Here is a 13,731-nt window from a genome sequence, read left to right on the forward strand (position 1 = left end):
GTCTCAGCCTTTAGGCCAGTACCAGACTCAGTCCCAGCCAGCTGCACCGTATCAGACGCCGTCCTCTCAGTCTTCTCTGGCGCAGTATCCAGCACCGCCTCAGTGGCAGGCTTCTGCCCAGCCGCAGCAGCCGCTGGCAGCGTGTTCATGCGATGACCAGAGAGGATGCGCAGCGAGCTGATGGATCCGTTTTCCGCGGTATGATTTCTATTTATGCCTTATCTGCAGATATACTGATAGATACAGGTAGCTCGCATTCATTTATATCTCGCACTTTTATGCGGGAGGTTGGTAGATTACCCACTTTCAGACCCCAACGATTGACTGTCTCTCTACCGTCCGGTGATTCATTGGACGTCACCCAGGAGGTCAGAGGTTGCCCGTTAGATTTTGGCAACCTAATACTTACAGTGGATCTTTTAGTATTAGAAATGGTAGATTTTGATATTATTCTTGGCATGGACTGTTTGTCAGCATATCATGCCACAGTTGATTGCCAGACGAGGGTGGTCACATTTCGGCCTCCAAACCAACCCTCGTGGGATTTCACTGGCATCAGAGACGACGGCTTATCGATCATTTGGGCGATACAGGCTCAGAAGTTGCTGTCACATGGCTGTCAGGGGTTTCTATTATCTTTGATCAGTACTGAGGATAGCAGCAGTTTGCAGCTCTCCGACGTTCCTGTAGTCCGGGAGTACCCAGATGTATTTCCAGAGGAGCTGCCAGGTTTGCCTCCTAGAAGGCCAGTGGAGTTCGCTATTGAGTTAATTCCGGGAACCGCACCGGCATCGAAAGCTCCGTATCGTATGGCACCAAAAGAGTTGAACGAGCTGAAGGTTCAACTCCAGGAGCTTTTGGATAGGGGATTTATTCGCCCTAGTGTTTCTCCATGGGGTTCTCCGGTATTATTTGTCAAGAAAAAGGATGGCACCATGAGGTTATGTATTGACTACAGACAGCTGAATGCAGTGACCGTCAGAAATAAATATCCTTTACCACGGATCGAGGATTTGTTTGATCAGCTCAGAGGTACATCAGTGTATTCTAAGATTGATCTGCGATCCGGATATCATCAGTTGAGGGTCAGAGACTCAGATATCCGGAAGACAGCTTTCCGTACAAGATACAGTCATTATGAGTTTTTGGTAATGCCATTTGGGCTTACCAATGCTCCAGCGGTGTTTATGGACTTGATGAACCGCATCTTTCTGGAGTATTTGGATCAGTTTGTTATCATCTTCATTGATGACATATTGGTCTACTCTCGTTCCGAGGAGGAGCACGCACAGCATCTTCGCACAGTTTTGGAGATTCTTCGACGACATCATCTGTACGCGAAGTTCAGCAAGTGTGAGTTCTGGCTATCCTCAGTCGGTTTTCTGGGACACGTGGTTTCTAGTAGAGGTATTTCAGTTGATCCTCAGAAGATCGAGGCTGTCACCAGTTGGGAGCAGCCGAAGTCAGTTCAGGATATCCGCAGTTTTCTGGGATTAGCCGGATATTACCGACGTTTTGTTGAGGGTTTCTCGGGTATTGCTATGCCGTTGACACGCCTTACCAGGAAGGGCGTGAAGTTTTCGTGGACAGAGGATTGTGAGACCAGCTTTCAAGAGCTGAAGCGGAGATTAGTGTCGGCTCCAGTTTTGGTTCTACCTTCTGGAGAGGACGGATTTGTACTCTACACCGACGCTTCTCTTTAGGGTTTGGGCGCTGTTCTGATGCAGCACGACAGAGTAGTCTCTTATGCTTCTCGTCAGTTGAAGGAGCATGAGAAGAACTACCCAGTTCATGACTTGGAGTTAGCTGCCATCATTTTTGCTCTGAAGCTATGGCGACATCATTTATACGGTATCACATTTGAGATTCTCACTGATCATAAGAGTCTCAAATATATTTTCACTCAGAAGGAGCTTAATCTCCGACAGAGGAGATGGATGGAGTTCCTGAAGGACTACGATTGTACCATTAGCTACCACCCAGGGAAAGCTAATGTGGTTGCCGATGCACTCAGCAGGAAGTCCAGAGGGACTTTCACTACAACAAAAATGTTAAACAACAACACCACAAAGACAACGATTTTAGAAGAAACTGTTGTAAATTTGGTAAAAGACAACGGTTTTAGATAAAACCGTTGTCTTTGAGCTCCCATAAAATACAAAAGACAACGATTTTGTGAAAACCGTTGTCGTTGAGCAATATTTTTTTAAATCAACAACGCATTTTACAACGGTTATCTAAAACCGTTGTCTTTAAGCACTTTTTTAGGCGATACGACAACAGTTTTGTAAATCGTTGTCTTTTACTTTATTCTTTCGGTGTTTTTCCCTCTCTGTGAAAAATTTTTGGCACCGTGTTTTCCGCCTTAGCCTTCCTGAACCCTTCTTATCCGTTTTTATTTCCCTCTCTCCATACGATCTCTTCACGCTCCTGCTGCCGAAAACCTAAGCATCTTCATTCAACCCCTCTCCGGCGAACCCCTCTCCACAAATTTTTAAGTGGAGAGGAGGTGGAGGAAGGTGATGAGTTTGTTCACCGGAACATGCGCCAATGACGAGAACTCGCCGAACCTTGTTTGCTAGCTTGACTGCGTCTAGGGCATGGTCGATGCTCTCTCTTTTGTCCGGTGGAAGTGTCATCAGGTTAATGTCTCCCTTCACCTCTTTCCTCTTCTTACTCATTAGGGTTTCATCTTACCTGCTTCTTGATGAGGATGTTGTCGTTGAGATCTCCGAACATGAACTCGTCATCATTGTGGAGGAGTTTGGGTGAGGGGGATGAAGAGGGGACGAACCGAGGCCAATCCCCAAGGGGAAAACCAAATCTCCGGAGCAAATCTTCCCGGTCATCTCGCCGTCGAGTGCATTCTTGATTTGTTCACCCCCCAGTTTTCAGGGCTGCGTTAGTTGAGCACCGTAAGACAGATCGAGATGTGGATTTCCTGGGCGACGCGGATGCGGGCCTCCTTCGGAGCTTTCTTCCTTTGGCTCGTCACTTTGGTCTACTTCACTCAGGTTCCCTTCCTTTGGCTCTTATTTCCGACCTTGTAGAGTAGGGCTTCTTTGTCGATTCATTCTTGTACCTGCCTTTTTGGTAGTTTTCATTGATCTTGTTTCTCTATAAAAGACGTAATTTCGATCGTCATTTTTATATACTTTGGCAGGGTTTCAGATCCTTTGTGTGGACTGCAATTTCTTACCAGATGAAAGACATACTGAAGTTATCGCCGTCTTCATCACAGTTTCTAGTTTCTGTTGCTCATTCTCCATGGAGTATCAAACCAATTTATGGGTAACCACTTAACCGTCTTGTGTTTGGTCCACTTAACCGTCTTGTGTTTGGTGGTTCGATGGATCTTATTGCCTGCTGCTTGCGTTGTGATTAGTACTTCAACACTTACAGGCAAATGATCTGCATTTTATGTTAGCAATCACAATATGTAGCCAATTTATCTTATAAAATTGTTTTAGTAATCTGTACGCAATTCTAATTCATGACTCTTTTGTTGTTGATGTGCATGTTATCATGAGCTTGCTAACGGTTAAATTATACTAACTCGACGTGTTTATTTCTTTTGGAACACTAAACTTTAAATGACTTGGTCTTTGTATATTTTCTCATAATAGATACACATAGCTGGACTCACAAGAACATTTGGGCATTATGTGTGAGATCATACTGTTTCTGATATTGATGCATGAAGGTGCATAACTTGTTGAGCAACACAAGGCAAATATGTCAGTATAAATTTCTTAAAACATAATATTTCATATCAAATTGTTTCCATATTTGTGATGCTGCTAAATGCATTTCTATTACTTACATTTGCATTGCTCGTATGAATTAGCTTATCCACCCAAATCAAAGAATAAAGGAAAACAAATGTCAAACACGAATATTGTTCTCATGGTGATAATTATTTTTTCTTGTTGAACTCACACAGGATATTACTCTTGGTGTTTCCCTTGGTTCAGCAACCCAGATCTCCATGTTTGTTGTAAGGATTTAATTTGATGTAGCTTTGAAATGAAATGTTGTGTATATGTTAAAGAATAGCTTACAATGTACTAATTTGCCCTTTTAAGGTTCCATTATGTGTTATGGTGGCTTGGATAACGGGAATCAAGATGGATCTTGATCTTAATCTGTTAGAAACTGGCTCATTGATCATGGCAATACTAGTAATAGCATTCACGTTACAGGTAACTCATTGGGGTATGCTTGTTAGTTACACTAACTTCTGTTGTTGTTTTTCAGTTATTTTGAAATGCTAGGATTCAACCAAAATTCTTCCTGCAAGACTCAACTAATGGTACTTTTACAGGATGGAACTTCACATTACTTAAAGGGGCTTGTTCCCTTGCTGTGCTACTTGGCAATTGGTGCATGCTTCTTTGTTTTCAAATCCCCACTTGAGTAAGTCTCAAAAAAATTAAGTCTCCTCCTTAAGTGCATCTTTTTCATCATTATGGTTCAAATTTATGAACTTTGATATAAATTTAACTGACGAATACATGAAGGCATCAGCCAACAAGTTCCATAACCAGAACAGCTGTAGTGATTGTGGCTTAGCTAATAGCTAGTAAAAAATGGTAAAATATTCTTCATAATTATCCATTAATTTCCTACTTGTTGGCTTTACTCTTGAATTCAGCTTGTACTTGCTTGCAGAGTAGGAGCTGGCGAATTGCTGCTTCAACCAAACCATATTCCCCTGAACAAATTGAGTCTTGCAATAACTTTTTTACATATACTTTTAATTTGAGTTTTGCTTAGTTGCTTTCGTTTACCTCATGACAGGTGATGCTGAGACGGTTTTGTCCTCGTAAGACTACTCTATTGTTTGTATACGAGATAAAACAAGGGTGAATATTTTCATATGTGCATTTTTCAGCTTCCGTATTGGAGACTCCTAATCTAATGAAAATGAGTATTCATGTGCATTTTTAAAACAACGATTTTTAAAAACGAAAGCAACATATGGTATAGGTCACGAATATTTTCACTTGTGACGAGTTGAAATGATATCAGCTGGTTCTAACAGTTATACTGATCCATAAAATTGGTATAGTTAGCACAATTTGGTTTATGCCAATGTTAGTTCAGATCTTATTATAGGTTTGTAAAGGTTATATGAAAATGATTCACATGGTATAGGCCATCAACTAGCTGGTAAAATCAGTCTTGTTCAAAGTTTTGGACCATGGTCACTCTGGCTTGTTATGCCCAAAGAGAGTAGCACAAACAACACCACTAAATTAGAAGTTGAAGCTTAACTAAATATACCAAACTTGATTTCCTCTTGTTAGAGTCAAGTTTATTATGTTCTAGTGTACAATTTTGTTCATACTACTGTGGCTTTAGTTTTGCTGATAGTTTCATGCTATGTGATGGCCTTATTTCAGTCACAATTGAATGAGGCTATTTTAAGAGAGGATTATGGAGAAGCTGCAAAGCTGAAGTTGGCCATAACTGGTGCTACAAAAAGGATATTGTTGGAGCAACATTGACTATTATGAATGTATGAAACTTGTCTTATACACTTATTGTATTTAATTTATATTCTAAGCACTCTTGTTGCCACAGAGAGCTATAGAGGAAGAGCGATACATCGATGCAACTTTCATTCGTGATCATGTTGGGGCAGGACTGGTCAGTTTATTGGAATTAACTTGTTGCCAATTCTTACATCATCTCCATTAAGCTATGCTTGTCCCAATTTTTTGGTTTCAGCTACATGAAGCTATTCACTCCATTGAGCTTTATTCATTTTGCTATATGCAAGCCTATAACAGTGGTTGCCAATTCTTATATATTGATTGAAAAAAATTCTTCAAATGTTGAACGCATACAGAAACTTAAAGCAATGTTCAGAAAGGGTGCATGCGACTTAAATACTGATGAAAAAGGTAGTTGCTCAGTATACTGCTTTGTGGTTTTTATGCAAACTGCACATCCTCAAGCTTTGAGATCTTACTAGAGTGTTGCTGCTGTAATGTTGAGACATAAGGTACATGACTTCCTCTATGATTCCTTCTTTCTGTTGCTGCTGTTAGCTATTCGATCTAGCTGCTTTCACATAATACATGGTTTAAGATATAATGTCAAGTTTATATATTCATCAACTTTTTTCATGCTCACTTGCTTGACTACTCATGAAAATGTGAAGCGGCAACGTTTCTCGTGCTTATTTGGCCATTCTTTTACTTAAACATTTCAGAAGGTCCAAATTTATGTACGTACTTCACAATTTGGTTTCTACTGTACAAAAGATGCAAAGCTGCAAGAAGTTTATAATTATTTATACATGTTGATAAGTTTTCTACTTTTGGAGCTTGTTTGTTTCAATTATCAATTTAGTTTGTAGTGGTTTATTAGATTTATTCGTTTCAATTATCAGTTTGCAATGATTATCAGTTTATACATGCATGTTTATACTTTTTTCTATGGCTTTAACTATATTTTATTTTCAGAAAAGGGAGAAAGCTGGGTTTGCAAGCTAAGTCTATGAAATTCTGTATGTAAAAAACGGACCAGTACGTGAAGATTGTTGTGGTCTGATAAACTTAATTTTATGGTCTTATCTTTTGTGGTTATGGTCTGATAAACTACTTGTGGTCATGTTTGGATAGCTTGTAGTAATTGTAGAAGTTTATAAATTTAAGTGAATGTACATATATGTTGTACCAGCTTTTGATTGAGACAAGATGTATAAAAGACAACTGAATGTATATATGTTGAAAACAGTTTTTGTGAATGTATATATGTTGTACCAGTTTGTGTACAAAAGAATTATAATGTTTTATCTATTCGCGATGCATTTTCTAATCAACATAGACAACGATTTTTTAACCGTTGTGAAAAGTATTCAAAGACAATGATTTTAAACTAAATTTTGAAGAAAGACAACAGTGTATTTGTTGTCAAAAGCATATCTGTGATCAAATTTTTGCAAAACTGGCAATTACAACGGTTTTATACTGTTGCAGAACTGTTGTCTTTGGTATTAAAAGACAACACTTTAAATCCGTTGCATGACTGTTGTCTAATGTGGTCAAAGACAATGGTTTTAAACCGTTGTCTTTTACCGCACATTTAACAACAGTGTCAGTTACAACGGGTTTAAAGGGCCTATGACAACGGTTTTTAACCGTTGTCTTTTAATGTTTTTGTTGTAGTGTTTGGCTTGCCACCGGACTTCAGTCACGGACTTGATTCAGAGTTTTTCTGAGTTAGACCTTGAGGAGCAGGGATCTACAGAGCAGGGTATCCTTGTTACTATGGTTGCTCAGTCGTCGATCAGGACGAAGATCCGAGAGGCACAGGCTGGTGATCAGCATTTGCAGTTCATTAGCAGTCAGATAGCTTCCGGGCAGCAGACCGAGTTTACACGAGACGAGGAGGGTATCATATACTTTCGAGGCAGATTATGCGTACCTCAGTCTCATCCGGTCTTACAGGAGCTACTCCAGGAGGCTCACCGTTCTCGATTTGCGATCCATCCAGGCGGAACCCGTATGTATCGAGACTTGAGGTGTTCCTACTGGTGGAACGGTATGAAGAAAGACATCGCGGATTTTGTAGCTAGATGTCTTATCTATCAGCAGGTGAAGGCTGAGCACCAGAGACCTGCAGGGTTACTTCAGCGGATTCCTATTCCTGAGTGGAAGTGGGATCACATTACCATGGACTTTGTGGTAGGGTTGCCGAGGACACAACGAGGCCATGACGCGATTTGGGTAATCGTTGATCGATTAACCAAATCCGCGCATTTCTTAGCGATCCGGAGGACTGATTCCCTGGATCGATTGGCAGATTTGTATTGTCGAGAGATCATCAGATTACATGGTGTTCCGTTGAGTATTATTTCGGATAGAGATCCACGGTTTACGTCTCGTTTCTGGCAGAGTCTGCAGCAGGCCTTGGGCACACAACTCCGATTTAGTACAGCTTTCCATCCACAGATAGATGGACAGTTAGAGCGGACTATTCAGACTCTTGAGGACTTGCTGAGATCATGTGTTATGGATTTCGGAGGCAGTTGGGAGGACCATCTGCCGTTAGTAAAGTTTGCTTACAACAACAGCTTTCATTCGGCTATCCAGATGGCACCGTTTAAGGCGTTGTATGGTAGACCTTGTCGGACACCCGTCCTCTGGGATGAGGTTGGAGAGGCCCAGTTGTTGGGACCTCATAGAGTTCAGCAGGATGCAGAGTTGGTCCGTACTATCAGACGGAGGATGTCAGAGGCGCAGGACCGTCAGAAGAGTTACGCTGATCGGAGACGCAGACCACTAGAGTTCTCTGTTGGCGACCATGTATTTCTACGAGTTTCACCCACGAAAGGGGTGAAGAGATTTGACATCAGAGGTAAGCTAGCTCCGTGGTATATTGGTCCTTTCGAGATCTTGGAGAGGATCGGAGCAGTAGCTTATCGATTGGCACTACCACCGTCTCTGTCAGGCGTCCACGATGTATTTCACGTATCTATGCTGAGGAGATATGTACCTGACCCGACGCATGTACTGGCTGATATTCCAGTTCCAGTTCAGCCTGATATTACATATGAGGAGAGTCCGGTACGGATACTCGACCGGAAAGAGCGTCAGTTGCGGAACAAGACTATCCGGCTGGTTAAAGTCGGATGGCAGCATCATTCGGATGAGGAGGCTACTTGGGAGCTCGAGGATACTATCCGAGCTCGATACCCCCATCTTTTCACTTGAGGTATGTGATTTATTTACCGTTCAGCATTTATAATCTATATCTGTTGTTAGTACTTGCTGATGGTAGATATTTTATTAGTGGGGGAGAATGTAAAATACCGGAAAATAGGCGAATATTAATAAGGGAATTTTTCGGAATTTTTGGAAATTTTCCGGGAATTTTTCATTGCTCGTACGGACAAGTTAACGGGGATAAAACGGGACCGGAGAAAAGCCTGTTTAGGCTACCCCATTTAAGCGAGGAAAAGTTTGCTTTTCTTTTATTTCTTTTCTTTATTTGTTTTTTTTTCTTTTCCTCCGGTTTCTATTTGTTGTCGTTCCCTCTTCTCCTGCCGAGCCCTCGTCGCGCGCCCGATTGCTCCATGCCCTAACCGCTGACCACTCGGCGGTTCTCTCCTCTCCTCTCCCACGCGTGCATAAGCCTCGGACCAAGGGAGAAGCCGACGCTTTCTCCTCTCTGTGCTTGTGCCCGCGCGAAGCCTCATCCGAGCCTCCACTTGGTTGTGCCCTAGATCCGCCGCCGGTCGAGTTTTCTTTCCGCACGAAGCCAGCCGATTGCCGATCTCTTCTTCTGTGCTCAGCCCGCGACTTCCATCTCCCGGACGCACCTAGGCAGAGCACCCCCTTCACTGATCTCTCTGTCAGTTTGATCGAGCCGGCACCGTGTGTTCATTTCACGTGCCCTAATCGATCTTGGGAGGTAAGTTAGTTGGAATTAGGTTAATTCTTGGCAGGAATCTCCCATCTTGATAGTGATCTTCTCTTTGCTACTAACTTAGGTCACGGAATTGGTGAGGAAGTGGGCTGTGGCGTTATTTGATCAGCAACAGTAGACTTAGTCCCCAGAAGTGAGGGTTGTGAATTGAAGGAAGAATTACAGCGGGTTTCTGTGTGCTGTGGATCAACAAACAATTGCTTGTTCAAATTTCAGCAGCAAGCAACCTTCACCGTAATCTTTTGGATTGTGAATAAGGTAAGGAGTAGGGCATTTGATACATGTTATTGATCATGATTTTGATTCAATTATTTTAGATGGTTGATCATGTGTAGATTTGAATTAGGGTTATGTTTGAATTAAATTTAAAATGGAATATGTGATTCATCATGTTTTAGATGCAAGGGTAATTGGGTTTAGGTTTTAGATTTTTAATCAAAGGGTGGATTGAGGATTAGGTAACTAATCCTAATTGATCGTCCAATTTGTTTAGACAGGATGATGGTCATATGATTTGGGGTTTTCCCTAATTTAGGGTTATAGATTTTTATTTAGTTATTTATGAGAAATGTAGCTAAATAAAATATATTAAATGTGGTATCACAGGACCTTGACGTGAGACGGGTTTCTCGACGTCCGGATTTGGACGGATTGGACCATTTCTTTATTGGAGGCGGGTACTTTGACTTATGTCTTTGATATGCATAATAATATGTTTAACATATAGCAGTGATTGTGTAATCATTTTGTTCGGTTGGTCACTACATGATAGTTACATGGTTGCTTGTTTATTTATTCTGCACTGCATATTATTTACCTGATCATATATGCTTTAGGTAGTGACCCAACCACATGCTATGTTATCTTCTGGATCTAGGATTTATTTGATGCCCTATCTGATTTATGTACCTTCTATCTGATACATCTTCCAGTGGTACACACTTTGTATTATTTATATGGTCATTACTATGTTATTCATGAGATTGTCATGCTTAGTGTCATGCATCATGATTGCATGTTGTGCGATTGTCGGCTCCACTATGGTTGAGTCCATCGCCAGTTACATGTACTGCACACACCACCACCACCCATGGGTTAGTGGTATATCAGACAGGTGTGTGGCGGTTCTGCTGTTTGGCTCCGTTGGTCTGAGGACTCAGCGTGGTAGCCGGCAGTCAGTTCCGCTCTGTTTGGCTCCGCTGGCATTTAGTGTAGCAGCGTAGTAGCCGGCAGATGGTGGACTCTGTTTGGTTCCGTTGGTCAGATGACTCAGCGTGGTAGCCGGCAGAGATATCATCCCCGTCATCGTGTACCGGGAGATGAGAGCATTGAGCTCCCCCATTTATGATTTGGGGTCAGAGGACAGGAGTACTCCGACAGCATTCCGTCCACTCTGTCGCTCATCAGGAGCAGTGATGTCAGAGTGCACGGTCACCATATGGATTTATTGCATTTATTGTTTATGATTGCTGCATTTACTTGCTGCATTTATATGGATGCATATGATTGACATGCATACAGGATTATGACTTCCCCGGTCTGACGACCCTGTTACCTTTGTACTTTGATTCCGGTTAGTACAGTTATCTCCTGATTTTATTTCAGTTGCATTTATCCTTCTCGTATTCAGAAGATTGTACGCATGATTAGTGTTGTCTGTTATTTGTTTTATTATGCATATCAGTTGTACCTGCTGAGTGTTGGACTCACCCCGTTTCCATTGTTGATATATTTTTCAGGTTGAGGCTGTCAGGAGCAGTTCCAGTCGCTGGTTCCCACAGCACGTAGTGCTAGACCTCTGCTAGTTTGGAGTTGTTATTTTATTTTAGTTTTTCTCTATCAGACTTTGTTTTAGTCTTGTTTTGGATTTTACATATGGATATTATATGGAATCCTTCCGTTTGATGGACTTTTGGTATGATTTGGATTTTATTCTACTACATGCCTGCCTGGAGGGCAGAAGAAGTGAGTTCGTCGGATTTGAGCTTTACGAGTGTAGTTGAGTAGGGTGGATTTCGAGTCAGAGTATTATCCTTCTGTTTATTTATCTTAACTGTGTGGTTGTGACAGCCAGAGGCTGAATAAATTATAGTAACTGCGTGGTGTTTGCTTTTACTTATTGTTATTATTCTAGCCGCCTGTGGCTGAGGTATATGTGTTATGTAGAAGTTCCAGATTGTCCGCCGTACAGGGGAGATGCTGCGGAAATTTCTTCGGACGGGGACTCCTCCGGGGCGTGACAGGAACATAAATATTTGGATCAATGGATACTAGATAGTGGATGCTCCAGACACATGACTGGAGACAAACTGAAATTCACGAAGTTGAAACTCAAGAACCTAGGGTCTGTCACGTTCGGCAACGACGGAACCCTTAAAGTAATCGGAATAGGTAACATCCAATTAAATTCTGATTTTTACATTCGAAAAGTATTGTTAGTTGAACAATTCAGTTTCAATTTACTTAGTATTAGCCAGTTATATGACTCAGGATATTTAGTCACATTTTCAAAAACTAAATGTACAATTAAGAATATTAATAATCCTAAAATTACACTTAAGGGTATTCGGAAAAAGAATATTTATACTATAAACCTACCAACTTCCTCACTAGAGTGTTTATTAACACAACAAGAGGAAACTATGTTGTGGCACAGGAGACTAGGTCACACTCATACTAGATTCATTTCAAAAATGAGTCAAAATGGTCTAGTTAGAGATCTGCCCAAATTAAAATTTATTGAAAATTCAATTTGTGATTCTTGTCAACAAGGTAAACAAACCAAGTCAAACCATAAGTTAACCAACCTAAACAGAACAATTTCAATACTTGAGCTCCTTCACCTAGACTTGTTTGATTCACATGGAACCAAGTCACTAAGCAAAAGCCAATATTGCTTAGTAATAATCGATGACTACTCAAGATTTACTTGGGTAAAATTTATAAAAACTAAAGATGAAACTCTTGAAGTGTTTAAAGTTTTTTGTAAATTAATAGAAAATGAAAAAGACACTCAGATAAAAAGAATTTGAAGTGACCATGGGGGAGAATTTGAAAATCATAACTTTATTGAATTTTATGAAATTAAAGGATATAAACATGAATATTCTTGCCCTAGTACCCCCCAACAAAATGGTCTAGTAGAACGTAAAAACAGAACCCTACAAGAAGCCGCTAGGACCATGTTAAACGAATATAAATTATCTAATCAATTTTGGGTTGAAGCAATTAATACAACTTGTTATATACAAAATAGGATTTTAATTAACAAATTTCAAAATAAAACACCCTATGAAATATACTATAATAAAATTCCTAACTTAAACTATTTAAAAGTATTTGGGTGTAAAGTATTTATTTTAAACACTAGAGACTACTTAGGGAAATTTTTGTCAAAAACAACCCTAGGAATATTTTTAGGGTACTCAACAACCAGTAGGGCATATAGAGTTTATAACAAAAAATACCCTAAAATTTGAAGAAACAACAAATGTAATATTTGATGAAGAAAATAAACTATCCAATATAATAAATGAAAATAATAATACAGAAAATGTTAACTTAAGAAATACAGATGATAATGAAGAAATTTAACCTGAACCTAATGAATCTGAAGAACCAATTACTAACCCAAATATAAGACCAACAAAATCAAGCATCAATCACTCATCTGACCAAATTTTGGGTGATCCAACTCTAGGAGTCAGAACCAAGTCATCTTATAGGAACCTAAGCCAAATAGCCCTTATTTCCAAAATTAAACCCAAAACTATAGATGAAGCCCTACCAGACCCAGACTGGACCTTAGCAATGCAAGAAGAGTTGGCCCAATTTGAAAGAAATCAGGTCTGGAATTAGTGTCTAAACCCATTAACAAGACCATAATTGATACTAAATGGGTTTTTAGAAATAAATTAAATGATTAAGGCGAAATAGTCAGAAACAAAGCTAGGTTCAATCAAGTAGAAGGGTTAGACTATGATGAGACCTATACCCCTGTAGCTAAACTTGAATCCGTTAGGATGCTGCTGGCCTATGTAGCACACAAGGGATTCAAGCTATATCAAATGGATGTAAAATTCATATTTTTAAATGGATTTATTAAAGAAGAGGTATATGTAGGTCAACCCCTAAGATTTGAGGACTTAGAACAACCAAGTCATGTCTTTAGACTAAAAAAATGTCCTATATGGACTAAAACAAGCACCTAGGGCTTGGTATGAACGTCTGTCCAATTATCTAATATCAAAAGGGTTCGACCAAGGTCAAATAGATCCAACCCTTTTTGTA

General features: G+C 40.2%; 1 long non-coding RNA gene across 1 annotated transcript; it reads left to right on the top strand.

Annotated features, from left to right (window-relative positions):
• Window positions 1–3,220: 3,220 nt before the first annotated feature.
• Window positions 3,221–4,436, top strand: LOC122030414. Its single transcript, XR_006125416.1, has 5 exons — window positions 3,221–3,291; window positions 3,627–3,737; window positions 3,944–3,997; window positions 4,086–4,202; window positions 4,325–4,436. It is a non-coding gene; the product is annotated as an uncharacterized LOC122030414 (long non-coding RNA).
• Window positions 4,437–13,731: the final 9,295 nt, after the last annotated feature.

The sequence above is a fragment of the Zingiber officinale genome, chromosome 10B (assembly GCF_018446385.1).
Source record: "Zingiber officinale cultivar Zhangliang chromosome 10B, Zo_v1.1, whole genome shotgun sequence".
Taxonomy (NCBI): Eukaryota; Viridiplantae; Streptophyta; class Magnoliopsida; order Zingiberales; family Zingiberaceae; genus Zingiber; species Zingiber officinale.